This window comes from Globicephala melas, chromosome 2 (genome assembly GCF_963455315.2).
Source record: "Globicephala melas chromosome 2, mGloMel1.2, whole genome shotgun sequence".
In the NCBI taxonomy this organism is placed as follows: domain Eukaryota; kingdom Metazoa; phylum Chordata; class Mammalia; order Artiodactyla; family Delphinidae; genus Globicephala; species Globicephala melas.
In genome coordinates, this window is record NC_083315.2 from 8741236 (window position 1) to 8753302 (window position 12067).

Below are 12067 nucleotides of genomic sequence, written 5' to 3' on the forward strand. Positions count from 1 at the left end.
TCCACATCTCAACAAATGACTCAATTTCGTTCCTTTTTATGGTTGAGTAATATTCCATTGTATATATGTACCACAACTTCTTTATCCATTCGTCTGTCAATGGGCATTTAGGTTGCTTCCATGACCTGGCTATTTTAAATAGTGCTGCAATGAACAATGGGGTGCATGTGTCTTTTTGAATTATGGTTTTCTCTGGGTATATGCCTAGTAGTGGGATTGCTGGATCATATATTCCTATTCCCACCAACAGTGCAAGAGGGTTCCCCCTTTGCTCCACACCCTCTCCAGCATTTGTTGTTTGTAGATTTTCTGATGATGCCCATTCTAACTGGTGTGAGGTGATACCTCAGTGTAGTTTTGATTTGCATTTCTCTAATAAATGGTGATGTTGAGCATCCTTTCATGGGTTTGTTGGCAACCTGCATGTCTTCTTTGGAGAAATGTCTATTTAGGTCTTCTGCCCATTTTTGGATTGGGTTGTTTGTTTCTTCAACATTGAGCTGAATGAGCTGTTTATATATTTTGGAGATTAATCCTTTGCCCGTTGATTCGTTTGCAAATATTTTCTCCCATTCTGATGGTTGTCTTTTCATCTTCTTTATGGTTTCCTTTGCTGTGCAAAAGCTTTGAAGTTTCATTAGGTCCCATTTGTTTATTTTTGTTTTTATTTCCATTACTCTAGGAGGTGGATCAAAAAAGATCTTGCTGTGATTTTTGTCAAAGAGTGTTCTTCCTATGTTTTCCTCCAAGAGTTTTATAGTTTCCAGTCTTACATTTAGGTCTTTAATCCATTTTGAGTTTATTTTTGTGTATGGTGTTAGGGAGTGTTCTGATTTCATTCTTTTACATGTAGCTGTCCAGTTTTCCCAGCACCACTTATTGAAGAGACTGTCTTTTCTCCATTGTATATCCTTACCTCCTTTGTCACAGATTAGTTGACCATAGGTGCGTGGGTTTATCTCTGGGCTTTCTATCCTGTTCCATTGATCTAGATTTCTGTTTCTGTGCCAGTACCATATTTTCTTGATTACTGTAGCTTTGTAGTATAGTCTGAAGTCAGGGAGTCTGATAGCTCCAGCTCCATTTTTTTCCCTCAAGACTGCTTTGGCTATTTGGGGTCTTTTGTGTCTCCATACAAATTTTAAGATGATTTGTTCTAGTTCCATAAAAAATGCCACTGGTAATTTGATAGGGATTGCATTGACTCTGTAGATTGCTTTGGGTAGTGTAGTCATTTTCACAATATTGATTCTCCCAATCAAAGAACATGGTATATCTCCCCATCTGTTGGTATCATCTTTAATTTCTTTCATCAGTGTCTTATAGTTTTCTGCATACAGGTCTTTTGTCTCCCTAGGTAGGTTTATTCCTAGGTATTTTATTCTTTTTGTTGCAGTGGTAAAATGGGAGTGTTTCTTTAATTTCTCTTTCAGATTTTTCATCATTAGTGTATAGGAATGCAAGAGATTTCTGTGCATTAATTTTGTATCCTGCTACTTTACCAAATTCATTGATTAGCTCTAACAGTTTTCTGGTAGCATCTTTAGGATTCTCTGTGTATAGTATCATGTCATCTGCAAACAGTGACAGTTTTACTTCTTCTTTTCCAATTTGGATTCCTTTTATTTCTTTTTCTTCTCTGATTTCCGTGGCTAGGCCTTCCAAAACTACGTTGAATAATAGTGGTGAGAGTGGACATCCTTGTCTTGTTCCTGATCTTAGAGTAAATGCTTTCCGTTTTTCACCATTAAGAATGATGTTTGCTGTGGGTTTTTCATATATGGCCTTTATTATGTGGAGGTAGGTTCCCTCTATGCCCACATTCTGGAGAGTTTTTATCATAAATGGGTGTTGAATTTTGTCAAAAGTTTTTCTGCATCTATTGAGATGATCATATGGTTTTTATTCTTCAATTTGTTAATATGGTGTATCACGTTGATTGATTTATGTATATTGAAGAATCCCTGCATCCCTGGGATAAATCCCACTTGCTCATGGTGTACGATCCTTTTAGTGTGTTGTTGGATTCTGTTTGCTAGTATTTTGTTGAGGATTTTTGCATCTATATGCCTCAGTGATATTGGTCTGTAATTTTCTTTTTTTGTAGTATCTTTGTCTGGTTTTGGTATCAGGGTGATGGTGGCCTCATAGAATGAGTTTGGGAGTGTTCCTGCCTCTGCAATGTTGTGGAAGAGTTTGAGAAGGATGGGTGTTAGCTCTTCTCTAAATGTTTGATAGAATTCACCTGTGAAGCCATCTGATCCTGGACTTTTGTTTGTTGGAAGATTTTTAATCACAGTTTCAATTTCATTACTTGTGATTGGTCTGTTCATATTTTCTGTTTCTTTCTGGTTTCAGTCTTGGAAGGTTATACCTTTCTAAGAATTTGTCCATTTCTTCCAGGTTGTCCATTTTATTGGCATAGAGTTGCTTGTAGTAGTCTCAGGATGCTTTGTATTTCTGCGGTGTCTGTTTTAACTTCTCCTTTTTCATTTCTAATTTTATTGATTTGAGTCCTCTCCCTCTTTTTCTTGATGAGTCTGGTTAATGGTTTATCAATTTTGTTTATCTTCTCAGAGAACCAGCTTTTAGTTTTATTGATCTTTGCTATTGTTTTCTTTGTTTCTGTTTCATTTATTTCTGCTCTGATCTTTATGAGTTCTTTCCTTCAGCTACCTTTGGGTTTTGTTTGTTCTTCTTTCTCTAGTTCCTTTAGGTGTAAAGTTAGATTGTTTACTTGAGATTCTTCTTGTTTCTTGAGGTAGGCTTGTATAGCTATAAACTTCCTTCTTAGAACTGCTTTTGCTGCATCCCATAGGTTTTGGATCATCGTGTTTTCATTGTTATTTGTCTCTAGGTATGTTTTGATTTCCTCTTTGATTTCTTCAGTGATCTCTTGGTTATTTAGTAACCTATTGTTTAGCCTCCATGTTTTTGGTTTTTTAATGTTTTTTTCCCTGTAATTCATTTCTAATCTCATAGTGTTGTGGTCAGAAAAGATGCTTGATATGATTTCAATTTTCTTAAATTTACTGAGGCTTGATTTGTGACCCAAGATGTGATCTATCCTGGAGAATGTTCTGTGCGCACTTGAGAAGAAAGTGTAATCTGCTGTGTTTGGATGGAATGTCCTATAAATATCAATTAAATCTGTCTGATCTATTGTGTCATTTAAAGCTTCTGTTTCCTTATTTATTTTCATTTTGGATGATCTGTCCACTGGTGTAAGTGAGGTGTTAAAAGTCCCCCACTATTACTGTGTTACTGTCGATTTCCTCTTTTATAGCTGTTAGCAGTTGACTTATGTATTGAGGTGCTCCTATGTTGGGTGCATAGATATTTACAATTGTTATATCTTCTTCTTGGATTGTTCCCTTGATCATTATGTAGTGTCCTTCCTTGTCTCTTGTAACATTCTTTATTTTAAAGTCTATTTTATCTGATATGAGTATTGCTACTCCAGCTTTCTCTTGATTTCCATTTGCATGGAATATCTTTTTCCATCTCCTCACTCTCAGTCTGTATGTGTCCCTAGGTCTGAAGTGGGTCTCTTGTAGACAGCATATAGATGGGTCTTGTTTTTGTATCCATTCAGCAAGCCTGTGTCTTTTGTTTGGAGCATTTAATCCATTCACGTTTAAGGTAATTATCAATAGGTATGTTCCTATGACCATTTTCTTTATTGTTATGGGTTTGTTTTTGTAGGTCCTTTCCTCCTCTTGTGTTTCCCACTTAGAGAAGTTCCTTTAGCATTTGTTTTAGAGCTGGTTTGGTGGTGCTGAATTCTCTTAGCTTTTGCTTGTCTGTAAAGCTTTTGATTTCTCCATCGAATCTGAATGAGATCCTTACCTGGTAGAGTAATCTTGGTTGTAGGTTCTTCCCTTTCATCACTTTAAGTATATCATGCCACTCCCTTCTGGCTTGTAGCTTTTCTGCTGAGAAATCAGCTGTTAACCTTATGGGAGTTCCCTTGCTCTTTCAATAATTTTTGTTTGTAATTTTTACCAGTTTGATTACTGTGTGTCTTGGTGTGTTTCTCCTTGGGTTTATCCTGTATGGGACTAGCTGTGCTTCCTGGGCTTGGGTGGCTATTTCCTTTCCTATGTTAGGGAAGTTTTTGACTATAATCTCTTCGAATATTTTCTCTGGGCCTTCCTCTCTCTCTTCTCCTTTTGGGACCCCTATAATGCGAATGTCATTGTGTTTAATGTTGTCCCGGAGGTCTCTTAGGCTATCTTCATTTCTTTTCATTTTTTTCTTTAGTCTGTTCTGCAGCAGTGAATTCCACCATTCTGTTTTCCAGGTCACTTATCCCTTCTTCTGCTTCAGTTATACTGCTATTGATTCTTTCTAGTGTAGTTTTCATTTGTTATTGTAGTGTTTATCTCTGTTTTTTCTTTAATTCTTCTAGGTCTTTGTTAAACATTTCTTGCATCTTCTTGATCTTTGCCTCCATTGTTTTTCCGAGGTCCTGGGTCATCTTCACTATCATTATTCTGAATTCTTTTTCTGGAAGGTTGCCTATCTCCACTTCATTTAGTTTTTCTGGGGTTTTATCTTGTTCCTTCATCTAGTACATAGCCCTCTGCCTTTTCAGCTTGTATGTCTTTCTGTGAATGTGGTGTTTGTTCCACAGGCTGCAGCACTGTAGTTCTTGCTTCTGCTCTCTGCCCTCTGGTGGATGAGGCTATCTAAGAGGCTTGATGGGAGGGACTGGTGGTGTGTAGAGCTGACTGTTGCTCTGGTGGGCAGAGCTCAGTAAAACTTTAATCCACTTCACTGTTGATGGGTGCGGCTGGGTTCCCTCCCTGTTGGTTGTCTGGCCTGAGGCAACCCAACACTGGAGCCTACCTGGGCTCTTTTATGGGGTCAATGACAGACTCTGGGAGGGCTCCCACCAAGGAGTACTTCCCAGCACTTCTGCTGCCAGTGTCCTTGTCTCCTTGGTGAGCCACAGCCATCCCCTGCCTCTGCAGGAGACCCTCCAACATTAGCAGGTAGGTCTGGTTCAGTCTCCCCTGGGGTCACTGCTCCTTCCTTTGGGTCCTGATGAGCACACTACTTTGTGTGTGCCCTGCAAGAGTGGTGTCTCATTTTCCCCCAGTCCTGTCAAAGTCCTGGAATCAATTCCCACTATGCTTCAAAGTTTGATTCTCTAGGAATTCCTCCTCCTGTTGCTGGACCCCCAGGTTGGGAAGGCTGACGTGGGGTTCAGATCTTTCACTCCAGTGGGTGGACTTCCGTGGTATAAGTGTCCTCCAGTCTGTGAGTCACCCACCCAGCAGTTATGGGATTTAATTTTACTGTGATTGCGCCCCTCCTACCATCTCATTGTGGCTTCTCCTTTGTCTTTGGATGTGGGGTATCTTTTTTGGTGAGTTCCAGTGTCTTCCTGTCTATGATTGTCTAGCAGCTAGTTGTGATTCTGGTGTTCTCGCAAGAGGGAGTGAGAGCACGTCCTTCTACTCCGCCATCTTGGTTCCTCTATCTTCCCATACGATCTTACGGAAAACCCCGAACGAACTTTTTGGCCAATCCCAATATTTATATGTATATATTTAGTAGGAGGTCCATCAGCTTTTCAGTCCTGGGAACTCCATGATCAGTTGTTTGGATGGCCTCTTTAGTCATGCTTTCTTTTGGTTTAACACTCATTTTTGTCTCTTGAAGATGAGCACTGCGCGACATGGACTTTGCACCCTAGGACCCCATTCTACACTGAAATCACAGGACTAGTTCAATGGCATCTCCCACGTTCATCTCTCACCTTCTGAAGATGGCTTCAGTTTTAAGGACAGTGACGCTAAATACTTTTTCATTTTCGTTTTCTTTTTTCACAGCTTTACTGAGATATACTGACATACAACATTGTGTAAGTTTAAGGTGTACAATGTGTTGAATTGATACACTTAACATATTGCAAAATGATTACCACCATGGTGTTAGCTAACACCTCCATCACTTCACATATATACTATTACATTTTTGTGGTGAAAACATTTAAAATATACTCTATCTTTTAGCAACTTTCACACATATAATACAGTATTATCTGGAATCACCATGCTGTACACTTCAGATCCCCAACTTACTCATCTTATAACTGGAAGTTTGTCTGTTTGACCAACATTTCTCCATTCAGTCCCTCCTCCCTCCCAGCCCCTGGTAACAACCATCCTAGACTGTTTCTATGAATCTGAATTTTTGGACTTAACGTATAGGTGATATTATACAGTAGCTGTCTGTCTCTGATTTATCACAATTAGCATAATGCCCTCAAGGTCCATCTATGTTGTTGCAGATGGCAGATTTCTTTCTTTCTCATGACTATTATTCGTGTGTGTGTGTGTGTGTGTGTGTGTGTGTACATACCACATCTTCTTAATCCATTCATCCATGGACAGATACTTAGACTGTTTGCATATTTTGGCTATTGTGAATAATATTGCAATGAACATGGGAGTGCAGATATCTTTTCAAGATCCTGTTTTCATTTCCTTTGTATATACACCCAGAAGTGGGATTGCTGGATCACATGGTAGCTCTATTTTAAATTTCTGACAAACCTCCCTCCTGTTTTCCATAGTGGCTGCACCAATTTGCATTCCCACCAACAATGCTCAGAGATTACCTTCTCTCCTCTTCGCTAACACTTTTTCTCTCTTGTCTTTTTGATGATAGCCATTCTAACAGGTGTGAGGTGACATCTCATTGTGGTTTTGATTTGCATTTCCCTGATTATTGATGTTCAGCTCTTTTCATATAACTGTTGGCCATCTGTATATCTTCTTTAGAAAAATATCTATTCAGATCCTCTGCACATTTTTCAATCTTTTTTTTTAACTATTGAATAGTGTGAGTTACATATAAAATTTGGATATTAACCTCTTATCAGAAATGTGGTTTGTCCATATTTTCTCCCATTCAGTTGGCTGTCTTCTCACTCTATAGATTGTTTTCCTTACTGTGCAGAAGCTTTTTAGTTTCGTGCAATCCCATTTGTCTATTTTTGCTTTGGTTGTCTTGCTTTTAATCATACCATGAAAAGTACTGCACAATGTCAAGAAAAATTTCCCGTATAATTTCTTCTAAGAGTTTTATGGTTTCAGGTCTACGTTCAATTCTTTGGTCCATTTTGAATTAAATTTTGTATCAGGTGTGAAATAAGGGTCCAATTTCATTCTTCTGTATGTGGTTATCCAGTTTTTGCCAACACCATTTATTGATGAGACTATCTTTTTCCCATTATGTATTCTTGGCACCTTTGTCAAAGATCAGTTGACTGTAAATGCATGAATTTACTTCTGGACTCATTCTGTTCAATTGGTCTAAATATCTGTTCTTATACTAATACCATACTGTTTTGATTACTATAGCTTTGTAATATACTTTGAAATCACACAATGTGATGCTTCCAGTTTTGTGTTCTTGCAGAAGATTGCCTTGGCTATTCAGCTCTTTTGTGGTTTCATATACATTTTAGGATTGTTTGTTCTATTTCTGTGAAAAACACCACTGGAATTTTGAGAGAAATTGCATTGAATCTATAGGTCACTTTGGGAAGTGTGGACATTTGAGCAGTATTAATTCTTCCAGTCCCAAAGCACAGAATATATTTCCATTTATTTGTGTCTTCCTTTCATCACTGTCTTATAGTTTTCAGTGCACAGATTTTTGCCTCCTTGGTTAAAGACATTCCTAGGCATTTTATTCTTTTTTTTTTGAGATATAATTGACATATAACACTGTATTAGTTTTAGGTGTACAACATGATTTCATATATATATATATATATATATATATAAAATAATGAAAGGATTACAACAGTAAGTTTAGTCAACATCCATCACCAGACATAGTTACAGTTTTTTTCTTGTGATGAGAACTTTTAAGAACTACTCTCTTGGTGACTTTCAAATATACAATATAGTATTGTTAACTAAGGTCACATGTTGTACATTACAATCCCAGGACTTGTTTATCTTACAACTGGAATTTTGTGCCTTTTACCACTTTCATCCATTACAACCACCACCTACCTTTGGCAGCCACCAATTTATTCTCTGTCTTTTAAAATTTAGATTCAACATATAAATGATAACATATGGTATTTATCTTTCTCTGATTTATTTCACTTAGCGTAATGCCCTCAAGGTCCATCTGTGTTGACCCACATCGCAAGACAGTGAGATTTCCTTCTTTTTTGAAATGGCTGAATAATATTCCATTGTGTGTGTGTGTGTGTATACACACACACACAAAGGTATATATACATACATATGCATATATATATATATATATATATATACACACACACACACACACACACACAGATTCTTTATCCATGTGTCCATTGATGGACTCTGGTTGTTCCCATATCTTGGCTGTTATAAACAATGCTGCAATGAACACGGGCATGCAGGTATCTTTTCAAAATAGCGATTTTGTTGTTACTTTCAGATAAATATCCAGAAGTGGGGATTGCTGGATTATGTGGTAGTTTTATGTTTAATTTTTTGAGGAACCTTTCTGTTTTCTACAGTGGCTGCACCCATTTACACTCCTGCCAACAGTGCACAAGGGTTCCCTTTTCTCCACATCCTTGCCAACATTTGTTATTTTTATCTTTTTGATAATAGTCATTCTAACAGGTGTGAGGTGATATCTTGTGGTTTTGATTTGCATTTCTCTGATGATAGTGATGTTGAGTACCTTTTTATGTATCTGTCAGCCATTTGTATGTCTTCTTTGGAAAAACGTTTAGATCCTCTGTACGTATGTTAATCTGATTTTTTTTTTTTGCATTGAGTTGTATGAGTTCTTTGTATTTTTTGGATATTAACCCACTATCAGATGTGTGATTTGCAGATATTTTCTTCCATTCCATTGGGTGCCTTTTCATTTTCACGGATGGCTTCCTTTGTTGTGTGCAAAATATTTTTAGCTTGATGTAGTCTCACTTATTTATATTAGCTTTTGTTTTTGGGATCAAATCTAAAAAAACTTTGCCAATACTGATGCCAAGAAGCTTACCCCTTAGGTTTGTTTTAAAAATAAATTATTTATTTATTTAAAATTTTGGCTCCGTTGAGTCTTTGTTGCTGCACGCAGGCTTTCTCTAGTTGTGGTGAGCGGGGGCTACTCTTCATTGCGGTGCGCAGGCTTCTCATTGTGGTGGCCTCTCCTGCTGCGGAGCACGGGCTCTAGGCATGCAGGCTTCAGTAGTTGTGGTACGCAGGCTCAGCAGTTGTCACACACAGGCTTAGTTGCTCCTCAGCATGTGGGATCTTCGCAGACCAGGGCTTGAACCTGTGTCCCCTAGGTAGATTCTTAACCACTGCCCCACCAGGGAAGTCCCTATTTGTGTCATCTTTTATTTCTTTCATCAGTATCTTTTAGTTTTCTGAGTATAGGTCTTTTGCCTCCTTAGGTAGGTTTATTCCTAGGTATTTTATTCTTTCTGATAGGATGGGAAATGGGATTGTTTCCTTAATTTCTCTCTCTGATCTTCTGTTGTTAGTGTATAGGAATGCAAGAGATTTATGTGTATTAATTTTGTATCCTGCAACTTTACTGAATTATTGACGAGCTCTAGTAGTTTTCTGGTAGCATCTTTAGGATTTTCTATGTATAGTATCATGTCATCTGCAAACAGTGACAATTTTACTTCTTTTCCAATTTGGATTCCTTTTTCTTCTCTGATTGCCTAGATTAGGACTTCCAAGACTATGTTGAATAATAGTGGTGAGAGTGGACATTCTTGTTTTGTTCCTGATCTTAAAGGAAATGATTTCAGTTTTTCACCACTTTCTGGAGAGTTTTTATCATAAATTGGTGTTGCATTTTATCAAAAGCTTTTTCTCCATGTATTGAGATGATCATATTTTTATTCTTCAATTTGTTAATGTGTATCACACTGATCTGCAGATATTGAAAACTCCTTGCCTCCCTGGGATAATCCCACCTGATCATGGTGTCTGATCCTTTTAATGTGTTGTTGGATTTGGTTTGCTATTACTGTGCTGGGGATTTTTGCATCTATGTTCATCAGTGATATTGGTCTATAATTTTCTTTTTTTGTGGTATCTTTGTCTAGTTTTGGTATCAGGGTGATGATGGTGGCCTAGTAGAATGAGTTTGGGAGTGTTCTGGAGAAAAGTCTCTTCAATAAGTGGTGCTGGGAAAGCTGGACAACTACATGTAAATCTAACACCACATACAAAAATAAACTCAAGATGGATTAAAGACTTAAATGTAAGACTGGATACTTACTGGATACTGGAGGAACACATAGGCAGAACACTCTTTGACATAAACTGCAGCAGTATCTTTTTGCATCCACCTCCTAGAGTAATGAAAATAAAAACAAAAGTAAAAAAATGGGACCTAATTAAACTTAAAACCTTTTGCACAGCAAAGGAAGCCATAAACAAAACAAAAAGACAACCCACAGAATGGGAAAATATATTTGCAAACTAAGTGACCAACAAGGGGTTAATCTCCAAAATATACAAACAGCTCATGTAGCTCAATATCAAAACAAACAGCCCAATCAAAAATGGGCAGAAGATCTAAATAGACATTTCTCCAAAGAAGACATACAGATGGCCAAAAAGCACATGAAAAGATGCTCAACATCACTAATTATTAGAGAAATGAAAAGCAAAACTACAGTGAGGTATCACCACTCAGAATGGCCATCATCAAAAAGTCTACAAACAGTAAATGCTGGAGAGGATGTGCAGAAAAGGGAACCCTCCTACACTGTTCATGGGAATGTAAATTGGTGCAGCCACTATGAACAGTATGGAGGTTCCTTAAAAAACTAAAACTACCATATGGTCCAGCAACCCCACTTCTGGGCATCTGTCTGGAGAGAATCATAACTCGATAAGATACATGCACCCCAATGTTCCTGGCAGCACTATTTACAACAGCCAAGAACCTAAATGTCCATCGACAGAGGAATGGATAAAGAAGATGTGGTATTACTCAGCCATAAAAAGAATGAAATAATGCCCATTTAATGCAGCAATATGGGTGGACCTACAGATTATCATCCTAAGTGAAGTAAGTCTCACAGAGAAAAACAAGTATCACAAGCTATCACTATAAGTGGAATCTAAAAAAATGATACAAATGAACTTATTTAGAAAACAAATAGACTCAGGGACTTTGAAAACAAACTTACGGTTACCAAAGGGGAAAGGTAGTGGGGGGGCAGGGATAAACTAGGAGTTTGGGATTAACCTATACACACTACTATATATAAAAACCACTATGCTCTATACCTGAAACTAACAAAACTGTAAATCAACTATACTCCTATGTAAAATAAAAATTAAATAAAAAAATATGCTCCATGGTTTATCTTCCTACATGCTTATCCGTTTGTATACTGTTGATTCCCTGTTGGGGCAGGTCACTCTTCACTTTCTGCTTTCAGTTAGCAATTTTGCCTATTAGGTTGTAATCTGGGTCCAAATCATTTTCCAGTAAAGCCAAAGCTTGAGGATCAGCCAGCTGGAAGGGAAACAGGATCCACAGAGGGCCTTCAGCATCTTTCCACGAAAGGGCTTTGCCTGCACTGAGGTGCAAATACCCGGATTCTGGAACCTTTTCTAGTCATCACGAGATGGGATGGAAGTGACTGTCTCTTTTGAAAAATTGAGTTTTTTGTTTCTTACCTAAGCCACCTTGGTTTCTAACAGAAAATAAAAGATAGTCTAACTATTTGTCACCCCTATCCAAAAGGACAGAGCTCCAGTGACCCAATCAGCAAATGACCAAAACCCCAAATAGAAAAATGCACAGGGAATATGGAGAGTCCACAGGCAGGGGAATGTAAATCTCTCTTAAATGGAGGAAAAGCTTAGGCCTACTCTTAATAATTGCAAAGTAGATCCACAATGAATTTTTTTTCTTTTCACAAAATCAAATTTTGATTTTACTCTTTGGTAAAATCAGAGTTAGGATTTGGGGAAATAGGCATTCGCATATACTGCGGGGTAGAGTGTAAACTTTGATAAAGAGAAATTTGACTGTATCAAAATGAAAACTGCATATA

General features: G+C 37.7%; 1 pseudogene; it reads right to left on the reverse strand.

The window, feature by feature from the left end:
- LOC132596731 (coiled-coil domain-containing protein 3-like) overlaps positions 1-12067 on the reverse strand; it is a 69376-nt pseudogene that overhangs the window by 1193 nt on the left and 56116 nt on the right.